At 42.7% G+C, this 22,802-nt stretch overlaps 1 protein-coding gene across 1 annotated transcript in view; it reads right to left on the bottom strand.

Annotated features, from left to right (window-relative positions):
• DMPK (DM1 protein kinase) overlaps positions 1–22,802 on the bottom strand; it is a 1,011,012-nt gene that overhangs the window by 100,015 nt on the left and 888,195 nt on the right. The window lies entirely within an intron of this gene.

The following is a 22,802-nucleotide window of genomic DNA, read 5'->3' as shown; positions in this document are numbered from 1 at the left end:
GACGGAAAAAGGAATTTAGTAGGGAGGCTATTTCTTTTACCAACCCTGATGTATCCTTTTCTGTGTTAATTATTGGAGAGAGGGGGGGTTCTGGGGTGATGGTATCTGAGATAATCTGTGGTAGATGGTGAATTGTCACAAAACTGTTAGCTGAATCAGCTAATTGGTGAGATGGATCTGCCAAGTTTGTAGTGACTATTAGATCTATCTGATCGGCCACTTCCCTATTTACAGTTTTATCTTCCTTTACCTCATTTTTCCTTTTCTTAATGGCTCCCTTCCTCCTCCCTCTTGCTTGCCGTACTTCTTCACGGGTGTGGTCAGGGAAAATTTCAGGCGTTTTTTCTATATCGTCGTCTGAAATTGTTGCAGAAAGTTGGGAGGCTGAAAGGTCTACAGCATTTGGGAGACTAAGCCTATTATTGCCTACTAAGGATTGGATTTGGGCACTCTGTGGTTCGGGGGTTCTTGCTCTCACTAGTAGACCCATTGAGGATCGTCTTGCGATCGCAAGATCAGTTGATACTCTACCCTCAATCAAGCTGATACTTTGATCAATGAATGTGTTTGCCTTAGTAATAAAATCATCCATTGGTCCTAACAGCTGCTCTCCTACCCCAGTCTTTTTGGCTTTTTTTTGTTTGCTACCCCTCGTGATCATTATTGGAGTCTAAAAGAAACAAAAACTTAATAGGTGATATAAGGGATAATTGGCTTCACAGAGGTAAGTTTGATGAGTACCTACAGCGATAAAAATTAGAGCAAGGGCCCGGGCCGGTCTCTCACGTTCTCGGACGGCCTCAAACGGCCCGCTCTTTGCCCGGTCTTCGCCCCGGGCTCCGACCCGCGCGCGTCCCGCGTCGCGGTGGGGTTTGTGTTGCTTAAGTAGGAGGGGTCTGCGGGCGTGGCCGCCGGGGGAAGAGGCACCAGCTGCAAGGTGTGGTGGTTTCTGGTCCTCGCAGTCCCCCGGTAGGCTCCTCAGGCAGAATCCTTCTTTTCCAGTCTCCTCTACCTGGGCGCTGTCACGCTGGGAGCAATTGGGCAAACCGCCGAGTGCGGTAGCGCTCCCACCAGCAGACTGAGCCTCTGGGAGTACACTGTGGACTAGCGTTCTCGAGCAAATCCTCTGTCAGGTAGAAATCCTAGCAGTGAGCGGCACCCGCGGAGCGGGTGTCGCGAAAGGTAATATGCAGTAACTAATTAGGGCGTGGCCGCCGGGGGAAGAGGCACCAGCTGCAAGGTGTGGTGGTTTCTGGTCCTCGCAGTCCCCCGGTAGGCTCCTCAGGCAGAATCCTTCTTTTCCAGTCTCCTCTACCTGGGCGCTGTCACGCTGGGAGCAATTGGGCAAACCGCCGAGTGCGGTAGCGCTCCCACCAGCAGACTGAGCCTCTGGGAGTACACTGTGGACTAGCGTTCTCGAGCAAATCCTCTGTCAGGTAGAAATCCTAGCAGTGAGCGGCACCCCTGTTCTTATAGAGAAGGTTTTAGCTATTAATATTTGCTTAACTTCATTGATATCTGTGCTGCCGTTTTAAGTTTTACACGAGGAGCGCTTAAAATACGAAAGCGATATGGATAAATGAGCTCATCAAAACATAGCATATGTAGTTATTATAATCTGTTTTAAAACAAAATAGCAAGAAATGAGAAATTTAAATTTGCACATACATGTTACCTATTCTACAGGGTGTTAATTGATGCACTTGTATATATGAGAGAAATAATGAAACATGAACGTTGAAACAGACTTTTTTCTGGGACGTCAGCTCTGCTTTTCATTTATCTGGTTACATTACCTATGGCTCTTATTTATTTAGTGATGTTACAATGAAATCATGTATTTTATTGTGTTTGATATTATAATTGAATGAATTGTAAATTGTGTGCTTTTATGATATGTCTGCCAAATCAAATAAAGTTTTTTTATGATGATGACAATGAGGTCATGTACAAGGTTAATGCGGCAATGTGCAAGGTAAAACTGTCCTGCCCCGCCGAACTTTCACTTGGCTTTTTAATTTAGCTGTTATCAAATGTCTGTTGCAGCGGAGTAGTGCAGAGTAGGGACCAAGCTTTGGTCTTTCTATTTGATCGCAGCTCTCTATTCTTTGCACATTCCCAAAAGTGTTTGGACCGGCGTTAGAATAGTTTAATATTTGACCCCTCAATTTAGGAATATTTCTCACCCTTTATTTAAATGGATTTAGAATAGAACATTTGATTCCCACTCCTCACAAATTATGTATTTGTTTTCCTAATGTGTGTAGCACTGCAGTTACAGTAGTGCATTTTAATTGGTACTTGTTTATTTTTTAATGATTTTAGGTTGGATTCAAATTCCATTTTTAATTTTGTTCAGTTTTTTAAAGTATTTTTAGGGTAATTTTTTGATTTTTTAAATACCCTTTTGAAATAATTATATCTCTTATAATTTTGGTTTGATACAGTTGTTTTTTTTTGGCATGTATCGTAATATTTTACAAAAATGTTCACAAATGAGGGCTGCAGGTTTTGCAACTATGCAAAAGAAAGAATGGCACCCATACTTCGTTGCTGGCCAGTATTTATACCTGCACCCCGTGTTCTACTTAGGCCAATGTTTTAAAAAAAATGCAATCACTACTTGCAGAAGTGTATTAATATTTTATTTTTACTATGAATGATACCATGGAATTTGTATAATTTTTTATATTTATAAACATTGTAAACAAAAAAATGCAGGCTGAATTGTCTTACACAGCTCCAAAATAAAGGCATGGCAACATTTTATAACTACAATCACTTAATTGGTGATTTTTTATTAATCTAATGAACTGCTGCAGGTTATTGGTATTATTATGTTTTTATCATTAATGAAATATTAAGATTGTTATGTACTTATTGTAACAATTTGAAATAATTGAACCAATAGAATTAATCATTCAAACATTTTATAAATATTTGTTTTAGTAATTTATTTTTCATATTTTCATAAATGTACAGTTTGCTTTGGATATTTTATAATATGAATTACACATATTTTAATGTCTTATAATACATGATAAATTATCAATATTTTATATTTTGGATTTAAGAATCATATTTTAGTATAATATATTTACTTTATATATATATATATATATATATATATATATATATACATAAAATATATTTATTACATTTATTTTTTAAAGTTACAGTAATTTCCATGATTTATATATTTTTTTAAAGTTATTCAATTACTGTTTTTTTAAGTTAGTTATTTCCATGATTTATATATTTTTAAAGTTATTCAATTACTGTTTATATGGTTTGAAAATGATATGTTTATTTAACATATTACATTAAAAAAATAACACTTAATGTTACAATATTATGAACTGCTTTTAAAGATATATAGTTACCTATGTAGGCGGCCAATGCTTGTTAATGTTGTTAGCGTTTTTTTAGCGGGGGGGAAACATGGTGACCGCTAGCTGAGCGGTAGCGCACGTCCTGAGGCAGCGCTCTCTCCCTCCCCGGTTTGGAGATATTCATCAGTGTTGGGTGCCGAGATCAGAAGAACTGCCTCATTTTCCTTACCGGTCAAAGTCTTTTGAGTGAGGAGTCCTTTCCGATGTGTTTTGGTGTCCCAGCCATACCTCCTGGTGCCTCGCGTCTACTCCTCCTGACGTGCTGGTCCGGAGCCGCCCTGGAGCTGAGACGCGGTCGCAGAGCTGCGGCCCACAGTCTCCTCCGGGTGAACAGCGGCAGAGTTCAGGGGGAAACTTCCTCTGCCCACAATACAGCCTTCCAAAATTATCAGGTGAAAGGAAGGAGCATAAAGGAAGTTAGAAATAAAGGATCTACCCTACATAACACTGTTAGAGTCACAACATCTCTATACTCATTCTTCAGTGTACAGCTTCAGATCCTGACTATTTCAAAACAGAGGGAGAACCCCAAATTTCACGGTCCTGTCACTTCTGATAAAATCTCTGGCACCATGGATCTCAAAGAGCTTCCCGCAACCTCTAGTAGTATGCCCATGCTCACGAACATTAGTTCTATCACTCCTGAAACCTCTATGCTACCCTCCACACTAGCCTTAGCACCTAGGCCATCGGAGGTCTCTGAGGCAACCCTGGAACAGCAGATTAAGCAACAGGGACAGACCGAAGAGATCCAAAGAGGAGCTACAGAAAGTTCCCGGTCAGCTGGGAGCTCGATAGAAGTTCTATTTGCATCCCTAAAAGAAGACATAAAACATGGTTTTCGCAGTTTCTGCAGATAACCAGACTGATATCAGAGCGGAATGCGAAATCCTTGAAAAAAAAGTGGATTTATTAAATTCAAGGACTGAATCTTTGGAGAACTCGGTTGACAAGCTTAAGGCGAGTCTGGGGTGAGCAGAGAAAAAAATTCAAACCCTACGTAGAGATGGAGATGCTCTACGGGATAGAGTGGAGGCAATCGAAAATAATTCTCGTAGAAACAACCTACGACTTTTGAAGATCCCAGAGGGTAAGGAAGGGGCAGACATTAAGACATTTGTCGTCGCACTGCTTAAGGAGTCTTTAAAACTCGAGGAGTCGGAGGACTTTCTGGAAAAGGATATACAGAGAATCCATAGGGACCCTTTTCGCCTCAATCCTAGTAGATCTAAACCTAGGAAGATTCTTATCAATTTTCTTACCTATGCGGTTAAGGAGAAGATTTTGAATTTGGCTCTGAAGGTTAAATCTTTAAGAGGCAGTGACTTTTCATTTGCGGTGCGCTCAGATCTTTCTAAAGTTATACTTGAGCGCCAGTGAGAATTGGGTCAAAGGATGGAAAAATTTAGGAAAGTCGGTGCTACAGTCCAACTAAAATTCCCCGCTTTCCTAAAAATAATGTTTAATAACAAGATGTATAATATCAGATCTCAATATGAGGCAGATGAGTTACTAAAATCCCTAAGCAATGCATCTCCTGGGAAGGAATGATTAGGGTATGGTATGGTTGGTCTGTTCTGAGCTTTCTTCCTATTGGGTCCTTTGCATTATTGTATCCAGAGTGGGCTGCCTATGCGGGATTGAGCTTCCGTTAATCCCTTCTCTATTCCCTAATGTGTATTTTTAATACATGTCTCAGGATTGGCATTTGCATATGAAAATGAAATTTTTGAAGGCATACAATAAAATAGATTGAAATTTATTAGCTAAGAACTAAGCCATAAGGAAAAGAGAAAGGGGGAAAGGAGAAAGCTGAAAAGCGTCAAATAGCGTGAAATAACAAAAAAAAAGGAGAAAACAGAAATGAGGTTAAAAATAAAGGGAAAAAATGGGGAAAGAAGGAAAAGAAAGGGAAAAAAATGTTTAAAAAAAATATATAGAGAAAACACATCTAAAATACACTGTGTGGTTGGTTGGTCTGTTTTTCTTTCTTTTTTTTTCTCTTCACAAACATAATGGCACAGACACAACATATGGGAAAAGGGGAGGGGATAGAGAGGCTGCAGGACGTAAACCCGGTCATACACCAGACCAGACTAAAAGGGGAATGGTTTCCCAAGGGGTGGAGGGTGATTGGAGGGGGGCACAGAGGGGCAAAGGGAAAAAAATCCTCATTCATCAAAACCCTGCCAGTGCTACTTATTTCAAAGGTCAGGAGCGATGTGAGAGATGGAGTGCATACAGCTGTTTTTGCTCAGGAACGGTTAGGGCTAGTCTGCGGGGGTCGGAAAGTTAGGGGGACATCTGCCGAGGCAAAGGAAGAAATACCATGACCTCTCTTCAGATTTTGTCTTGGAATGTCAATGGCCTGTGCACGAAGGGTAGAAGAGCTAGAATTCTACAATATGTAAGAGACTCTCCGGCGCAGGTCATTGTCATCCAGGAAACCCATCTTCTTAGGACTGAGACAAAAGAAATGCTAAAAAGTCAGAAATGGGTGGATGTTTTTATCTGCACCGATCAGACGGCAAATATCAGAGGGGTGTTGTTTTTATTTAAAAAACAAGCCAAGGCCCAAATATTGGAATATAGGGAAGACCATAGTGGTAGATGGCTTATTCTGAGGATTTCTTTAGGGGGCATATTCTTCACCTTAGTGGGTTATTATGGTAGGTAATTTTAACATAGTGTTAAATCCTAAGTTGGACAAATCACCAAATTGCAGGGCAGCAGTCCCTTCTAAATCTCAGCAGCTGCTCCTGACGACCATGGACTAATTGGGCTTATCGGATATATGGAGGGAGCTGGTGGGTGATCAACTGGGAGTCTCGTTTAGAAACTTGAAATATAAACATAAGTCCAGAATTGACTATGCCTTGATTAGTTATAATCTTAAAGATCGAGTCAAAGATATTTATATCTTCCGTCGCATCTCTCTGACCATTCTGCAATTCTTTTAAGCTTAGATTTTACACAACAACAGCAGACTAGATCCTGGTCCTTCGATCGAACCATACTGCTTGAGGAAGATGAAATTACTTTTCTCCTCTCGGAAACTAAACATTTCCTTGACAATAATTTGGATACAGCCAATATTTCCGTGGTCTGGGATACTTTGAAAGCTTTTTGGAGAGGCTGTTTCAATAATAGAACACGTTTTAGAAAACGAAAATTTAGGGAAGCCACCATGGGCTTAGAAGAAGAGATTAAGGCAATTGAGTATAAACTGAATAGCCAAACAGGAATTGGTTCGAAGGAGGATCTGGACAAACTAGACTTGCTTAAAAAACAGTTGGAGTGCATTCTCCAAGAGAGAATAACTCGTAGATGGGAAGCAAGCAAAATTTCCCATTTTGAATTTGGGGAAGGGGCAGGGAAACTACTTGCCTGGAAAGCTAAAACAGATCAGGTGCGCAATCACATAAAAGAGATAAGAGTAGAAGACGAGCAATCCTGTCGTTCCTCAAACAAAGATATTGGCATGGCCTTCCATGACTTTTTCCAAGATATATACAATGAGTCTATCTTTGAAGACAGCGATAAAAGAAAAAGGTGGTTGGAGAAGGTCATCCTACCAACTATCACGGACGATCAAAAAACATATCTAGAACAGGAAATAACAGAAGAGGAAGTAAGGAGGGTCATAGATCAGTCCAAAAGAGGGAAGGCGGCTGGCCCGGATGGGCTTCCAGGGGAGCTATTTCAATCCTTAAAAGAGATTATCATCCCAGTACTAGTCAAAGTATACAACAACATACTTTTGAAGGGAGAAAACCCCCCCAGTTCGTGGAGTGAGGCAACAGTCGTATTGATCTTGAAACCCGGTAAAGACCCAAATAACTGTGGGTCTTATCGACCAATCTCACTGCTGAACAATGATTATACATTTTTTGCTGCCATCTTGTCAAATAGGTTGGGGGTGGTGGCTGATAGTATTCTCCACCCAGATCAAAAGGGTTTTGTTAAAGGGCGCCAATTAGCGGATCTCACCTATCACCTGGTTGGCACAATTGATATTGCCTCCACTTTTACACTCCCCCTGGCAGTTCTAACCTTAGAAGCAACTAAGGCCTTTGACAGGGTTAACTGGGGATACCTGTCTGAGGTAATGAGAAAATTTAACCTGGGAGACAAATTTTGTCGTACCATAAAACTGATATACCAGTCCCTGACGGCTAGATTACTAGTGAATGGAACCTTGACAGATGTTTTTAAGATCACCAGGCGTACGAGACAGGGCTGCCCTCTCTCCCCGTTGCTCTTCAACTTGTACATAGAACCATTTGCACAGGTACTTAGGGAAGATCATAACATCACTTCCTTTAAATTTGGAAAGTGGGAGAGGAGAGTGGCCCTGTACGCAGACGATATCCTGATTCTAACAGCTGACTTGGGCACAGCTTTTCCTACAGTTATTAAACGTGCAGAGGAATTTGGCCAAGTTTCGGGATATGAAATTAATGCCAGCAAAACCAAAATAATGGCTTGGAATATAAGAGACACACAACTCCAAGTAAGGTCTACTATGCGATATCTGGGGATTAGAATTATACAGGAGGTAGGGAAAATTGCAGAATATAACCTCGATCGAGTCTTTAAAGAATGTCAAAAGCAGATGAAATCGTGGGCTCACCTCCCTTTATCCATCTTGGGGAGGATTCATTTAGTAAAAATGTCAATCCTGCCTAATCTCACGTTTCTTTTTAATACCATCCCGCTTTTTTTTTTACAAACATCAGATAGAAAAATGTCAAAGAGAGGTAAATTCCTTTATCTGGAAGTACGGAGCTACCAGGTTGGCATAGAAGAAGCTTAGGCGAAAGAGGGACAAGGAAGGATTGGCGCTGCCTGACTTGCAATATTATGCCTGGGCATTTCAGCTCTCACATTCAAGAATGCTGTTGAAAATTCCCACTAGTACAGGGGGCGGAGAGATGTTTCGGGCTATGTTAAGGGGGGGCAGGGTTACCGGAGGAAGGTTTTATGTTTAAGTTCGGAGACCAAACATTTTTTTAAAAAGTTAGACTGAAAGTTCTCCACTCGATGGTAAAAAATTGGAGCATAATAAGAAACAAAGTGGGGCTCAACTACTTCTCAAATTTAGAGCCACAGTAGGACTCCCCAGGTACACCTGTATGCTTCCAGGATAGTTTGATTAAACCAGTCAGAGATTCTGGGATCATAGCGTGGGGAGAGCTGTTGAACGATGGCTCTTTTCTCTCCTGGGAAGATCTATGTGAAAGAGTAGGGACAGGCCTTTCCAGATTTAAGTATATCCAGATGAAAAGCTGGGTTCAAGCCCAGGCTAGTCATAATACATCATTTGGGAAGGTTAGTAAACTGGAAGAACAGCTAATGGTGAGACCGGTGGGTAAAAGGGAGGTCTCAGTGTGGTATTGGGCAATTGAGGAGGAAGTGGATGGCGTTTTTAAACTTGCAGATGAGCTATGGGGAGAGCAGATGGATACACAGTGTGATCTCGTATGGCTGGACTCATTTAAAACCCTTCATAGAATAGTTAAACCTGCTTGGTTGAAGCGGAATCACTTGTTTACGGTCCATATAGCGTATTTTTCCCCTCTTAAGTTATCAAAAATTTTGAAAGGGAAAGTATGCAACAATTGTGGCATGCCTGAAGCATCAGACGTTCATATGTTTAAGGATTGTCCTTCTTTCCGGCCCTTTTGGCTACGAATGGTGGTTGATTTTCTCTCAAGAGGGTTAAAGGCGAATGAGGACAAAAAAAAAATAGTTACCTATGTAATGTTGATATTTTGGCCCACGATACTTGGCATTTGGAAACATTAAAATGTATTATGTAAAGTTGCCATTTATTTACCTTGATATTGTGTGTGTGTGTGCACGTGTGGGGGTTGTGCATGTTTTGTTTATCTTTGTGAGTATTGCTGATATCTACACTCCTAATGTCAGTTGTGGATCTCTACTGTGTGTGACTGGGAGTCTCGAGTGGTAATGCCTTTGTTATAGGTGTTCTGTGGGTGAGAGAAGACTTCAATGCTTCTGTCTGGGATATACATATTTTGTTTGGGGGCATAGCTTGAACTGCTGCTTTCCAGTAACAGTAAGAATAAAGGAGATTGCTGCATAAGCTACTTACATTAAAACATCCCTAAAAAGGTGAGAAAAACTGCAAACCCCCTAACTTTGTCTAAAACTGATTGAAGAAGTATGTTAATTTGAGAGTTAGAACGCACACTGACGTTTCACATCAGATTCAAACATGTAGTTCAACGTAGGTGCATGAGACTTCTTTAAGCACCAGCCACCTGCAAAGGTCCATGGAATTCCGATGCAGGAACACTCCAGAGGATCTATTAGACCTGGCATCCTTGGTGTGGGTTTCCCCTATAATTTTTGCCTTTACCTCCTATATATTTACTGTGTGTTGGACTAAGTTTTTACTGGTCTAAATGCTGGGCACTTTGCCACTGCTGTTCAGTACCAAAGTGCAGATGCGCTGTAAATTGCTATCATGTATTAAAGTTTCCATAATTGGCTTATTTGGTCTACTATTAACTCCCTAGTACAGTGCACTGTGTGTGCCCAGGTCCTGTAAACCAAATGTTGCTAGTGGGCTTGCAGCACCGATTGTGCCACCCACACGGGCAGGCTTGCAAATGGGTCTCAGGCCTGCCATTGCAGTATATGTGTGCAGTCTAGTACTGCCATGTGGACCTGGTAAGTGCACCCACTTGCCAGGCCTTAACCTTTCCTTTTCTTACATGTGAGTCACCCTTAAGGTACGCCCTAGGTACCCCTGTGGGCAGGGTGCAGTGTATGTGAAAGGTAGAACATGCCCTGATGTGTGTGGCATGTCCTGATAGTGAAATACTGCCAATTTAGTGTTTCTCTATTGAAAGGCTATCTGTCCCATAGGATAGAATGAGGAGTTTACTTACAACATCTTATAAGTATACCTGCCCATGAGAACAAGATAGGAAAGTGGAGTTTAGAATGCCTGAATTCAGAATATAGAGATGCATCTTTTAGTAAGGATGATTTTTATATGCTGTGTTTGAAAATACCACTTTTAGAAAGTGGATATTTTCTTGCTTAGCCATCCAGTGTACCTCTGCTAGGTTTGTGTATTGTCTGTCTGGTTTTGGAGTGACAGGGACTGGGAATGTGAATTTTGTTCAGACAGCCATTTGGGGGATGAGGTATGTCCTGCCTTTCCAAGGTGAGTCAGGGCTAAGCTGAATAGACCTGGGCTGCATTCAGAGTAGGGGGGGGAGATTTCTTTCACACCTGAATGGGCCTGGTCGACCTTGGACAATGCTGTCCCCGCCTCATGCCAGTGCGCTGGGCCAGGGAGGACAGAACTGGTTTTTGCTAAGCACAGACATTCTCTGCCACCAGAGAACAAATGATTTTGTACTATAAAAAGTGGGGCCCAAACCCCTGAACTTTAGATTACCTCTGTGGGGCATTCCACAGCTGGACCTACAGGCCATAAGGAAATGGTCCATGGCTGCCCTGCAATTGAAAGGGTTGTGTCTGGATAAGGGTTTGAGGGCGGTTAATGGCAGGACCCAGTCCGATAGGCTGGGTGTGCAAACGTTTAACAATGGTAGATCTGGTAGCCGCATTTACTACATTTTAGTCAATGTGGAGATGTGGTCGAATATCTTAGATATGGTGGTCGTGAGTAGGCCAGAAAGCGATCACAACCCACTGAATCCTGTCTGTCAACTACAGTAGTTTTAGTAGTTCCCCTGTGTGTGAGGCTGTACTAGTACAGGAGCAGGTAACTATTACCAATGACCAAAGAAGGGTTCGGTGGCGCAAGATAGCCACTAACGTAAGGACTTGGGCCGACATTCGGGACATGGTCTCAAGTTCCATGTGTAAACTCAACAGCTGTGACACACAAGAGGTCCTCAATGATAAAATGTTGAGCATCCACAGTGATCTTTTCTTGGGCCTCAAAAAGTATTTTATCAAAAATCTCCCATATAACAAAGCTAAACCACCGAGGCCCTGCCCTGCACATGGTACAATAACAGCTGTAGGCAGGCACAGCAAGCTCTGCTGGCAGCTATAAAATCTAGATCACCCGATACTATCAAGAGTTGTAGGGCTAACTACAAAGCAGCGCAGTTAGACGCAAAGAAAACTTGGGATGAAGATCGCTGGAGGGAGTTGCTACAGGCATGTGATGGTCGTAACATGACCCACTTTTGGCACTTATTAAAGTGGGGGAACTGCCCGCAACTATTGACGCCTATTAATCATGTTGAGCCACAGCAGTGGGTAACTTACTTTGAAAATCAATTTAAGATTCTTGATGGGAATGCCAAGGTTGTTATGCCCCCCAGTTATGATGCACCGTTGGTATTTGTACACAAGGAGGTTGAGTCTGTGTTGAAACTGATTTCGAGCGGCAGAGCTCCTGGCCCTGACTGCATCCCGGCAGACTTATTTAAGCACGAGCATGATATATGGGTCCCATATATAACTGTATTAGCAAATGCCCTAGCTACTGGTGCTTCGCTTCCCGATTCTTGGTTCGGGGCAGAGATTTTACCGATCTTTAAGAAAGGTGACCGCTCTGCTCCATCCAACTATCGACCGATAAGTTTAATTGATGCGATTCAGAAAAAATTAGCACGCCTAGTACTTGGGAGAATACAGAGTTGGATGACCGAAGTTGATATCCTAACCCCCCTTCAGGTGGGCTTTCGGTCTTATAGGAACCCTGGATCAGGCCTTTAGATTTGTGCTATTGTACTGGAAGGAGGTGTTTCTAGGTGGGGGCATGCTTTTTGCGGCCTTTGTGGATCTTAGATCCGCTTTTGATCTTGTGCCAAGGGCAAAACTATGGGAAGTACTTCTGGAGCAGGGGATGCCTAAGGAATTGATTACAATCTTGGTTAAAATCCACGAACACACCTATGCTCAGGTCCGTTGGGGTAAACCAGGAGAGGTAACCGACAGGTTTGAGGTGTGTAAAGGAGTTAGACAGGGGTGTGTACTGGCTCCCACCCTGTTTTCCTTATTTAAAAACGGGGTTGTCCAGTACTTTGCAAATTACCCGACTGATGCGCCAACACTCGCTGGCATGAAAGTCCCACTGCTCATGTTCGCGGATGACACCCTGCTTTTATCTAAGACGAGACAGGGATTACAACTGGCACTGTCTCGTTTTGAGGTGTTTTGCCGCGAACATTAGCTGGAGGTCAACGTGGGGAAAACCAAGTTCATGGTCCTCCATGGGTCAAGGCCTGTTAGAGCACAGGTCCATATGGGAGGTTACCCTTTGGCGCAGACACCTGTTTTCACGTACTTGGGCGTCACTTATAGTGATAAAATCAGCTGGAAGCCCCAAATTGACATTATAGCCTTAAAACACATCCAATTAGGTGGAGCTCTGATCAAAGAGCACAGGCTGTCCTTAACTAAGCCAATTGCCCCACTCGTTAAAATTTATGACTCCAAAATTTTGCCCGCAATTTTGTATGGTGCAGAACTCTGGGGCTTCAATAACCTGTCCCCACTCATTGTAGCACAGAACAAATTTTTGAGGTCGGCTGTAGGCTTACCCCAATCTTCCCCGCGTATTCCCTTACTGTTAGATCTTGGTTGCCAGGCAGTTGAGGATGTGGCACGCTACAGACCCCTGGCTTTTTGGCGACGTCTTTGGACTACACCAGAGCTTTCTTTATATTCTAAAGCCATGATGGAAGTTAAAGGGCTCGGTGGTTCACATAAGATCTCCTGGCTGATTGAAATCAAGTCATTATTGACAGACATGGGAATGGGGGAACTTTGGGCTGACCCAGATACAGCTGAGTTCCCATCAAATAAAATCTATAGTGCTATGTACTGGGACATGATTAAAACCAAGAGATATTGCTCCCATGTTGGTAGTTCCTTGACAGCAGCCTTACTTGATATTAAGGATGAACCCTTCCTGGAAGAGTATTGGGACACCATCATAAAGCCCTTAGATCGTAAACTGTATCACCAGCTCAGAGTATGTACACTACCACTATGATGGTTATCTAGTAGACGGAATACTGTTGATAGTGATAAATGTGTATTTTGTCTAGACCACATTGAAACCATTGATCATTTTTTATTTGCCTGCCCTGCGAACCAACAACCAAGGCGCGTATGGTTAAAACCTGTTTGTTTGCTTATGGGAACAAGATCAGCACAGGTTGCAAGCAGAATACTGAAAAATTATACTACCAACCCAGTTGTTATTGGTGTAGCAAAATTTTGGAGCTGGGCGTGGGTTCTAAGGATTAAAAAGGGTGGGGCTTAGTCGGCAGGAATGATTGTACTCATGGTTATCTGAAGAAGGATCTACAGTTGGGAATTATTACAGGGTTGGTGACTATACATTAGAGATTTTAAAATATAGATATTTTTAGATATGTCTAAGTCTATTGCCTATATCCACATTTAATTCTATTTTAGGGATTTTCAAAATGTAAATATTTAAGTACCTATGCATTATTGGATTTTAGGATTAATATTTTACCTTGTATATGATGTATTTTATCTTGTTTGGATTTTGTATTACTGTTTTAGATTGTCTTTTATGATGAAGAATCGCAATAAAGACGTATTGACAGACTGACTGATTACCTCTGCAATTCAAGAGGAACCTCTGCCAAGGAGAAGAGCTGGGAAAACCAAAGAAGTACTGCCCCTTTTCTGCTGTCTGGGATTGGCCTGCAGTGTCTGTTTCTGCCAAAGAGAGGAGAAAGACTTTGCTGTGTGCTGTGTCTCCTGCTTGAGGAAGATCTCCAAGGACTTGAAGTAGAGTTTGCCTCCTGCTTTGAAGGCTTAGGGATACAAAGACTTTACTACCAGCTCCCTCGAACTTCCTTGCTGTGAGTTCTGACCTGCCAAGCTGTGCCTCTTGCTGTATTTCGCCCCTTGGGTCGTTCCTGCTGTTGGGAGCTGGATAAGAAACAAAACTTCAAGAAGCGCAACGCAACCGCACATGTTTCTGACGCGTCGCCAAAGAAACCGACACAGCGCCTCCCTGTGGCTCGAGAAATCGCCACATGCCAAATCACGTGCACTGATCTGCGAAGTCTGAGATCACCGCACCGTTTCCGATGCAGGCCCTGCAGTGGGCTGCAAGAACCAACCCATTGTGGGACTGCAGATGAAAGGATCAACGCAGCGTATGAGCCGCATCAAGAACCGACGCATCCCTAATAATGACGCACCGCACCTGGGCGCCGTGCCTGCAAGAACGCTGGGGCCACAGTAAGAAACCAACGCATCACCTCCCTGTACAGTAAGAAACCGACGCATCACCTCCCTTTCAGTAAGGAATCAAGGCATCACCACCCCTGCGTGGCAGTAAGGCACGATGCATCACCTCCCTTGGAGTAAGAAACTGATGCATCACCTTCCATGGGCATCAGGGACTGATGGATCACCTTCCCTGTGGCAGTTTTTGTTTACGATTTCAACGCATCCAAGGTACTTTGTGCAGAAAGTGTCCCATCTATGGTTTGCTATGGACAGAACTGTTTCTACCATTTAAAAGTTATATTTTGATTACTGTATTGTGGATTTTTGTCGTTTTGGTCTTGTTTGGTTTAGATTAAGATTATTTATTTTTCTAAACTGGTGTGGTGTCCATTTGAGGTGTTTTCATTGTATTACTATATGTGTGCACACATGTTTTACTCACTGCTCTGAGATAAGCCTGTCTGCTCGTGCCAAGCTACCATGGGCAGTGAGCACGGGTTATTTTAGAAGGGTATCCCCCTTACCCTGACTAAGAAGAAGGGTCCCCACTTGAACAAAGGTGCAAACCATTGCCAACTAGAGACCCCCATTTCTAACCGGATCTTATTGGCAGTATGCACATCACCAGCTAAGGCAAAACCCACCAAAATTATAGAATGGAACCTACAGCATGAAACCAACTATGAAAACAAACTGAGTTCCCATCAAAGCAAGGGAGACAGTCAACCTTAAACTACCACAAACACCAGTTGCTTGGTATACCCCATCACTGAAGAATCATTACCTGTGGAAGGATAATAAACCATCACCGTTGTTGGACCTGTCAACCTTAGAGTGTCTTTCCCCCAAGGAGCCTTACCCCTTCATTTTTTTTTGTTCGTCTAATTATTGTTAGCCTTAGGACTCTGTGCACAATACCACTGCTAACCAGTTCTAACAAGTGTGTGCTCATTTGCTAAAACATGGTAACACTGGCTTATACCCAATTGGCACATTTCTTTACATGTAAATCCCAAGTAACACGGTACTACCTGTACCCAGAGTTTGTTAACTAAATGCTACTAGTGGGTCTGCTGCACTGGTTGTGCCAGCCAATTAAGTAGCCTTTCCAACATTTCTGAAGCCTGCCATTTCAGCCTGTGTCTGCAGTTTTAATTGTCATTTCGACCTAGCAAAATGCATTTTCACCAGGCCTAAACCTTCCTTTTTAATTCATATAAGTCCCCCTAAGGTAGGCCCTAAAAGGTCCATAGGGTACTGTGTAGTATGTTTAAAAAGCTGGATATGTACTTCTGAGTTTTACATGTCCTGGTAGTGGAAAACTCTCAATTAGTTTTTCATTACTGCAAGGTCTACCTCTCACATTGGGTTACCTTATTACATTTAATAAGTGATAACTTTAAATTGGGAGCAAGTATGATTATCGAGTTTTGTGTCTAAGGAATTGTAATTTAAAACCCTCTTTAATGGTAAAGTTTGATTTTGAGTCACAATTCTGAAAATGACACTTTGAAAAGTTGGCACATTCTAATCCTAACCATTTTGTGCCTGCAGCCTAATTTCTGGGTCACATGAGTAGGTGTAGGTGACTGTTGTGCTTTTTGTATTACTTCCAAACAGTGAGACAAAGGGGGAATAGGTCTTGGCAGGATAATCAATCAATCAATCAGGAGTTTGTGTAGCGTGGCTATTCACCTGTTAGGGTTTCACGGTTCCAGAGGGGTAGGGGTGGGGGGGCTACTGATCCGTCTTTGCATAGAGGTTCAGTCGAAGATCCCGGTGTTAAGATCCTTTATGAATTGGGTCTGTAACGGGGATTGCCTGAGGGGGAGGGGGAGGGGTAGGGTGTTCCGAGTCTCGGCTGCGAGGTAGGAGAAGGATCTTCCTCCAGTTCTGGTCTTGCGAATCAGTGGAACGGAGGCCAAAGCAAGTTGGGCAGAGCGAAATTGTCTGGCAGGTACATGGAATGAGAGGCAGTGTTTCGGATATACTGGTCCTGCATCGTGGAGAGCTTTGTGGGCATGTATGAGTAGCTTGAAGGATTCTCTTTTTGATTGGGAGCCAGTGGAGTTGTCTGAGGTGTTGTGTGATGTGGCTGGGGAGAGGATTTCAAGGACTAGTCTGGCTGCAGCATTTTGAACGCTCTGTAGTTTCCTGAGCTGTTTCTGGGTGACGACGGTGTAGAGTGGGTTGCTGCCGTCGAGTTTGCTGGTGATGAGTGCATGGGTGACCGTCTTTCTGGATTCTGTGGGGTTCCATCTGAATGTCTTTCGAAGCAGGCGGAGCATGAGGAAGAAGGACGAGGATAGGGCATTGATCTGGTAATTAATTTTGAGCAAGGAGTCCAGTATGATGCTGAGGTTATGTGTGTGGTCCGTGGAGGTGGAAAGGGTTCCAAGTGTGGCAGCCACCAGGAGTCGTGCCAGGCTAAGTGGGCAAGTCCCAGGGTGATTTCTTCGGTCTTGTCCGAGTTGAGCTTAGGCAGCTATCTTTCATCATGGCGACGGTCTTCAGCCCGCTCTGAAAGTTGATTCTAGCTGCTGTTTGTTCGTTGGTAAGGGAAAGGATCAGCTGGGTGTCGTCGGCGAAAGATGATGTTGAGTCTGTGGTTTCTTGAGATGGCCGTGAGTGGGGCCATGTAGATGTTGAAGAGGGTGGCGCTCAGGGAGTAGCCCTGGGTACACTCCACAGCTGATCTCTGTATGTTCTGTGAGGAACAGAGGTAGTCTCACTCATTGTATTCAGCTAGTAAGGAAAGAGCGGCTCTAGTCCAGGGCCTTTTTGCGAGTGCCGGCATTGTGGAGTGTTGTGATTAGGATGTGGTTGAAGACAGCCTCGAAGGTGGCTGGGAGGTCCAGTAAGATAAGCCATCTCTGACTGGATGAGCTGTCACCTCCAAACTTGTACACCACAAAGCCTCTGCCACAGTACACTCATAAAGGGATTGACACTTTTGTGTCCCTTGTTAAGCTGGGGCCAGGGCAGGGTGTAAGAAAATTCTAAACACCGACCATCTCCTACTTCAAAGCTGGCACCAAGTATAACTTGTGGACCCTCAGAGCCAATTCTTCAGTACCGCTCTGGACAGAACAGAAGAAGAAAGAACTGCTGTGCTGCTCTGCTGCCAGAGGGACGGCTACTCAGCTGCCCTGCTTGCAGAGAAGGAAGACTTTACCTGTACCGTTCATCTCAGTCTGATGTGACCCCCACGGGCCAGCTGACCTACATCCTATTTGAGCTCCAGCGACCTCCCTGCATCTTCCCAGCTGACCTATTGCCTGGATCTGCAACTGGACCTCCATGAGCTCTTCTGGAAAGGTTTCCTGATTGCAAGAGGTGCCCCTCAGATCCTGGACCCTTGGTGTGGCATCAGTTGAGCTCCCTCTCCAAGGAAAGGAAAAACCCTGAAGTTTTGGGCTCCTCGCGACCATGAACGGGCCTGTTCGTGCCAATATCTTGCTGTCCGTGCAGCCTGTCAATGCGAAGCTGCGGTAAACGCAACTCTTTCCTCTACAGCGAGGACCGGCAAAGTAAGATCTACACTTTATGCTACAGCATCAAAAGCCCGCATCTAAGTAAAGGCTGACTGCATTTATGCCAAGCTCCCAGGAGGTTGAGCGTAGGTAAGGTTGGGGTTTACTCGTATTTCACCCTGACAGTAATTGCGGTAGCTGCTTGAGTAGGGTTCCAGCCCCCTCAACTAGTAACTCAATTTCCTACACATGTGTTAGACACTTATTCAGAAGTCATAATAGTTTTCAAAGCCTTTTAGAAAAAGCACCTGAAATTAGAACACATCAAGGTGTGCTTTACACCAACTTCTCTCACTTGTATTCTAGCATTCTCCTCCATTGCATGCCTGTTTTACTTTACCCAGTTTCTTTGAAGCACCTTCTCTCATGCCTATAACCACTCTCATCATTGTCTGCCTATACTACTTACTATCCTCTCCCACTTCCCTCACTCGTCTGGCCTAAACCAGTCAAATCAAGGCTCCATGCCTCGGAGCCTGGTAATGACCCACCACTCTTGTCTTCCCTTCTCCTCTCACTCCATTCACTAGCTCGACTACTAACTTCCCTATAACTTGCTCCATCTCCCACCATCTAACCTGAATCCTCACTTTAATGCAAGGTCAATGAACAACAAATGGCAGAACATCCAGAATCTGCTCAATCGCATCAACCCCATCCTTACCTTCATCACCGAAACTTGGCTTAGAGAAGGCTCAACCTCCATGGTTCAGAAAGCAGTGCAGGCCAGCTACTAATTCCTATTAAGAAATGTTTCAAGTTGATTGATAGAATAGTAGTAGTCATTTTCAGGAGTTCCTTATCAGCTTCCCAGATTTCACCACTTATGAATGCAAATTGTTACCTATCAGCTGCTCACTGTCCCCAGTCTTTTACAGGCCATCACTGAACAATCCAGCTTCCATATATGCCTTTGTCAGTGCCATCACGGACATCACAATTTGCCACAGCAACCTCAGCATGTTAGGTGATCTGAACAATTGGTTTGAAAAATCTGATATGCCACAAACCAAATCCCTCTTATCAAATTCAGAAGCGATTATACCCATCTAAATAGTTAAATAGAGAAACTTGATGCAACCGTCTCAAAGCAAGGCAGCATCACCATGACATCAAATCAACCGATCATTTAAAGTGACACTCATATTGTCCACCTAAATTTGAATTTTCTATCAGACTTTCTATTAGACCACCAGCAACTGGCATGACTTACAGTAGGCCATTGAAGAACCTTAACTTCAGGGTTCTCCAGTAACAATTGGACTACTTCCATTCACTGCTGGAAGTACTACAACACAGACTGAATATTAGCAGGACGTACAAAGACATGTCAGACACATCAGACCTTAAAAAAACAATGAAAAAAATGATCTCAAGGAGAAACTCTGACAATAATGATACTCAAGAATGTACAAACTGTGATCAAATAAACAAAAAGACTCCACTACTCCCATTGCATTCTCAAAGAAGTCTGTCAATCAAAATGAGTTTGCAAATTGATCTCTGAATTCCCAAATCCATAATGCACTGCTCCCACAAACCCTCACTTGTAAGACATCTGCCACACACTAGTAGATAATATCATCTCTAAAGCCAAAAACATGGAAAACGACACCATGAATAATTCGACAAGCAATCTCCCACTTTAGGCTGCACTACCTACCAAGTTTCCTCACACTCCTTCAAGCATACTTTGTAATCAGTTTTGAGGAATCCCCACCTTTGTGATTCCTAAATCAGTACGACCGACCCATCCAGCTTTGGACCAACTTCTAATTCCATTCCTTGGTAAACTCATTAAATGATCAGCATTTAATCTGATCTCCACTTTCTCTACTTGGGACCATCAAACAGGAGTCTGCCCAGACAAGGGGACTAAATGTGCCCTAATCGCTTATTGGGATGATCTGAAGGGCATCACTGATCCAAACTGAGTTGCCACATTTCTGATACTGTACCTTTCCTTTATTTTCACAAGGTCCATCACCTCACACTACAAGAGAGAATGAATGATCACAATGTTAAATGTACTGTCATGCACCAAATTTCTTCTCACGTATCTGAAATAACTTGCATCATTTTTCTTCTGCCATTTTCTTCAGCTCCCTTACACCCAATGCCTTCATACCGCAGAATTACACCATTTCTCCATTCCCTCTTTAATGCATATCTCAGAGCTTATTCAGACATTAACAAATCATTCAACATAACTAGTTACAACTATGTGGATGATTTTCAGATCCTCCTAAGTCTTCAGAGCACTTTAGGCCAGTTCCTCCAAGCAGTAAACCACTAGATGCTAATCAACCACCTCAAACTCAGCACATCAGAAAAAGTGATTTTCACCATGATATGTTGGCATATTCTCAGCCTCCTACCACTATGCCCTCAGGACTTTGGTCCTGCTTCAACTCCCTCAATGAAAGTAAAGTGAGAAATCTGGGATTGATCATGGAGAATAAAGAAAATATCCAACAGACAACTTCTGTTTTTATGCGTATGCCCCCACATCTCATCAGCCCTGTAAGCCCTCCTCAGTATTCCAGTGGCCAGACATAGCTCATTCAAGTCTGTGCTTCACCCACTGGACTACCCAGAGCATTAGGTTCACCACTCTCTACCAACTAAATCACCTTGTAGGACCCTCCATTCTAGAGCAACCCTTTCACCCCCGGTCTAACCACCTTTCAGGAAACTGCGTTGGTGGTATTTTCTGTTCAATTGACTAAGATGTGGAACCTGCTGCTGGCACAAATAAAGGGTATTTACGAGGCTCGACTACACTCACAGTATGGTTGTGACTGTGTCACATTTGGAGCTCTTCCGCATAGACATCTAACTCTTCCTGCTATCTTCTGATAACCTTACCTACTATACACGTGCATTAGTGCTTGTACTTACCCATCCATCTGATTATGGTAGGTATCCTTAAGGTCAATTCAGTCTTGCCTCGTTCTGCTTCACTCTATGCTTTAGGGCAGCTAAATGTTATCTTTCACATGTTTGAAGCCCCTATTCATAAGCTTTTGTGGGCCTCATCAGGGATATGAGGTGCCATAAACATATAACAATATAATGTAATACAACTGCTCATAAACAAGGAGCTTGAACATGTACCAGATGCTGTATGTACCAGATGCTGTAGAATAAAGAACAAAATTACACAATTCATTGTGACCCCCAAAAAAGCAGAAAATGGTTTTGATGGATTGTCAAAGTACTGTGCTTAACCAACTATCTCATTTATGTTAAAACACTGTTATACTGAATTAACGATGTATGAATGTAGTTATTTATAAAACACCCACTGACATTTATTTGAAAACAGTAAAACATTTTACTGTTGATTTCCAAATTGAACACTGAAAATATAAAATGTAAAGAGTTATACACTTTATCCCAGATGTAATCAACACCCTACGTGCATCAATTCAGTGACCTTCAACAGCGATAATACTACTCTAGAAGCCATGACCAATCACTAATGAACAGCATCTTCCATTAGTTTCCAACAAAGTCGATTGTATTTAAATCTCATACCCGCCGATCACCATCTTTAACTATAACCATCTCCTCTTCTTTCAAACAACTCTTTGACATCTTCGTTGTTCTAGAGCACGCTTCCCAAGAATAGAACCAACCACACTAGTACACTTAACTGTGTGCACCCAGAACATCTATTCAGTATCCCAAACTAACGTTTCCCAAAGCACCACCTGTTGACCAGGGAAGGATTCAGACATGATTCTGATCTAATTTATGGAGTTGGGCACTCAACATTCTGCAGTGACAGACTAGTAAATGTATATGTTTTACCAAATGATATGGAATCCTTTATTAATGGCCTTTGTCTGTTTGTATTTTTGAAGCACGTGATTGCCCACAGACATCCTAGTGCTGAGTCTGAGAGAGATATGTGTAGACTGAATGATAATGTAAGTTGCAAAGAGATTAACCGTATTTTTAGCTGTTTCCTGAACTTCAGGAAGTTCTTTTTTCTTCATAGATCCATGAAAACAGAATTCCACTGGATTACTAGTGGAAATGCAAAGAATGTACCTCCTGGATTGTTTTTTGATCTTTTGGACATGGAATACATGTGCTGAGGAAGATCGCAATACTCTCCCTGGGGGAATACCAGGAGATTGTTGTTTGATAAAACCTGATCCTTGACCATCAAGCACTTTGAATCCAATATATAAACTTGTGAACATAACTCTTTTTTCTACTGTGAGCCAGTGCAAAGTCTAGATGTGTCCCATCAGACGAACAGGGCAGTTTTGCACAAGTTGGAGTCATTGGACTCCATTCGACTGTAAACCTCAATACAATGCAATAGCATAATCTAATCAATATCCTATTATAGCCTGCATAATAAGCTTCATTAGGAATGTAGGGGAGAATTGTCCTTAGGATCTTCAAGTGTAGAAAGCAAGAAGCTGTCACCATATTAATATGAGGAAGAAAAGTAAGATATTCATCAAACATAACCCCAAGTGTTCTTCCAGCTCTTGCAGGGGTATCCCGAATTTCATGAATTGCCAGCCACCAGTTAATAGTCCATCAAGAGAGAGAGCCCCATTTTAAGACTCATCTTATTGGAGTTCAATTTTAGGCAATTTTCCACCATCCGCAC

Source organism: Lissotriton helveticus, chromosome 9 (genome assembly GCF_964261635.1).
Source record: "Lissotriton helveticus chromosome 9, aLisHel1.1, whole genome shotgun sequence".
Classification (NCBI taxonomy): Eukaryota; Metazoa; Chordata; class Amphibia; order Caudata; family Salamandridae; genus Lissotriton; species Lissotriton helveticus.
Note: the sequence above shows the minus strand (reverse complement) of the source record. Positions and strands in the feature narration are given on the sequence as shown.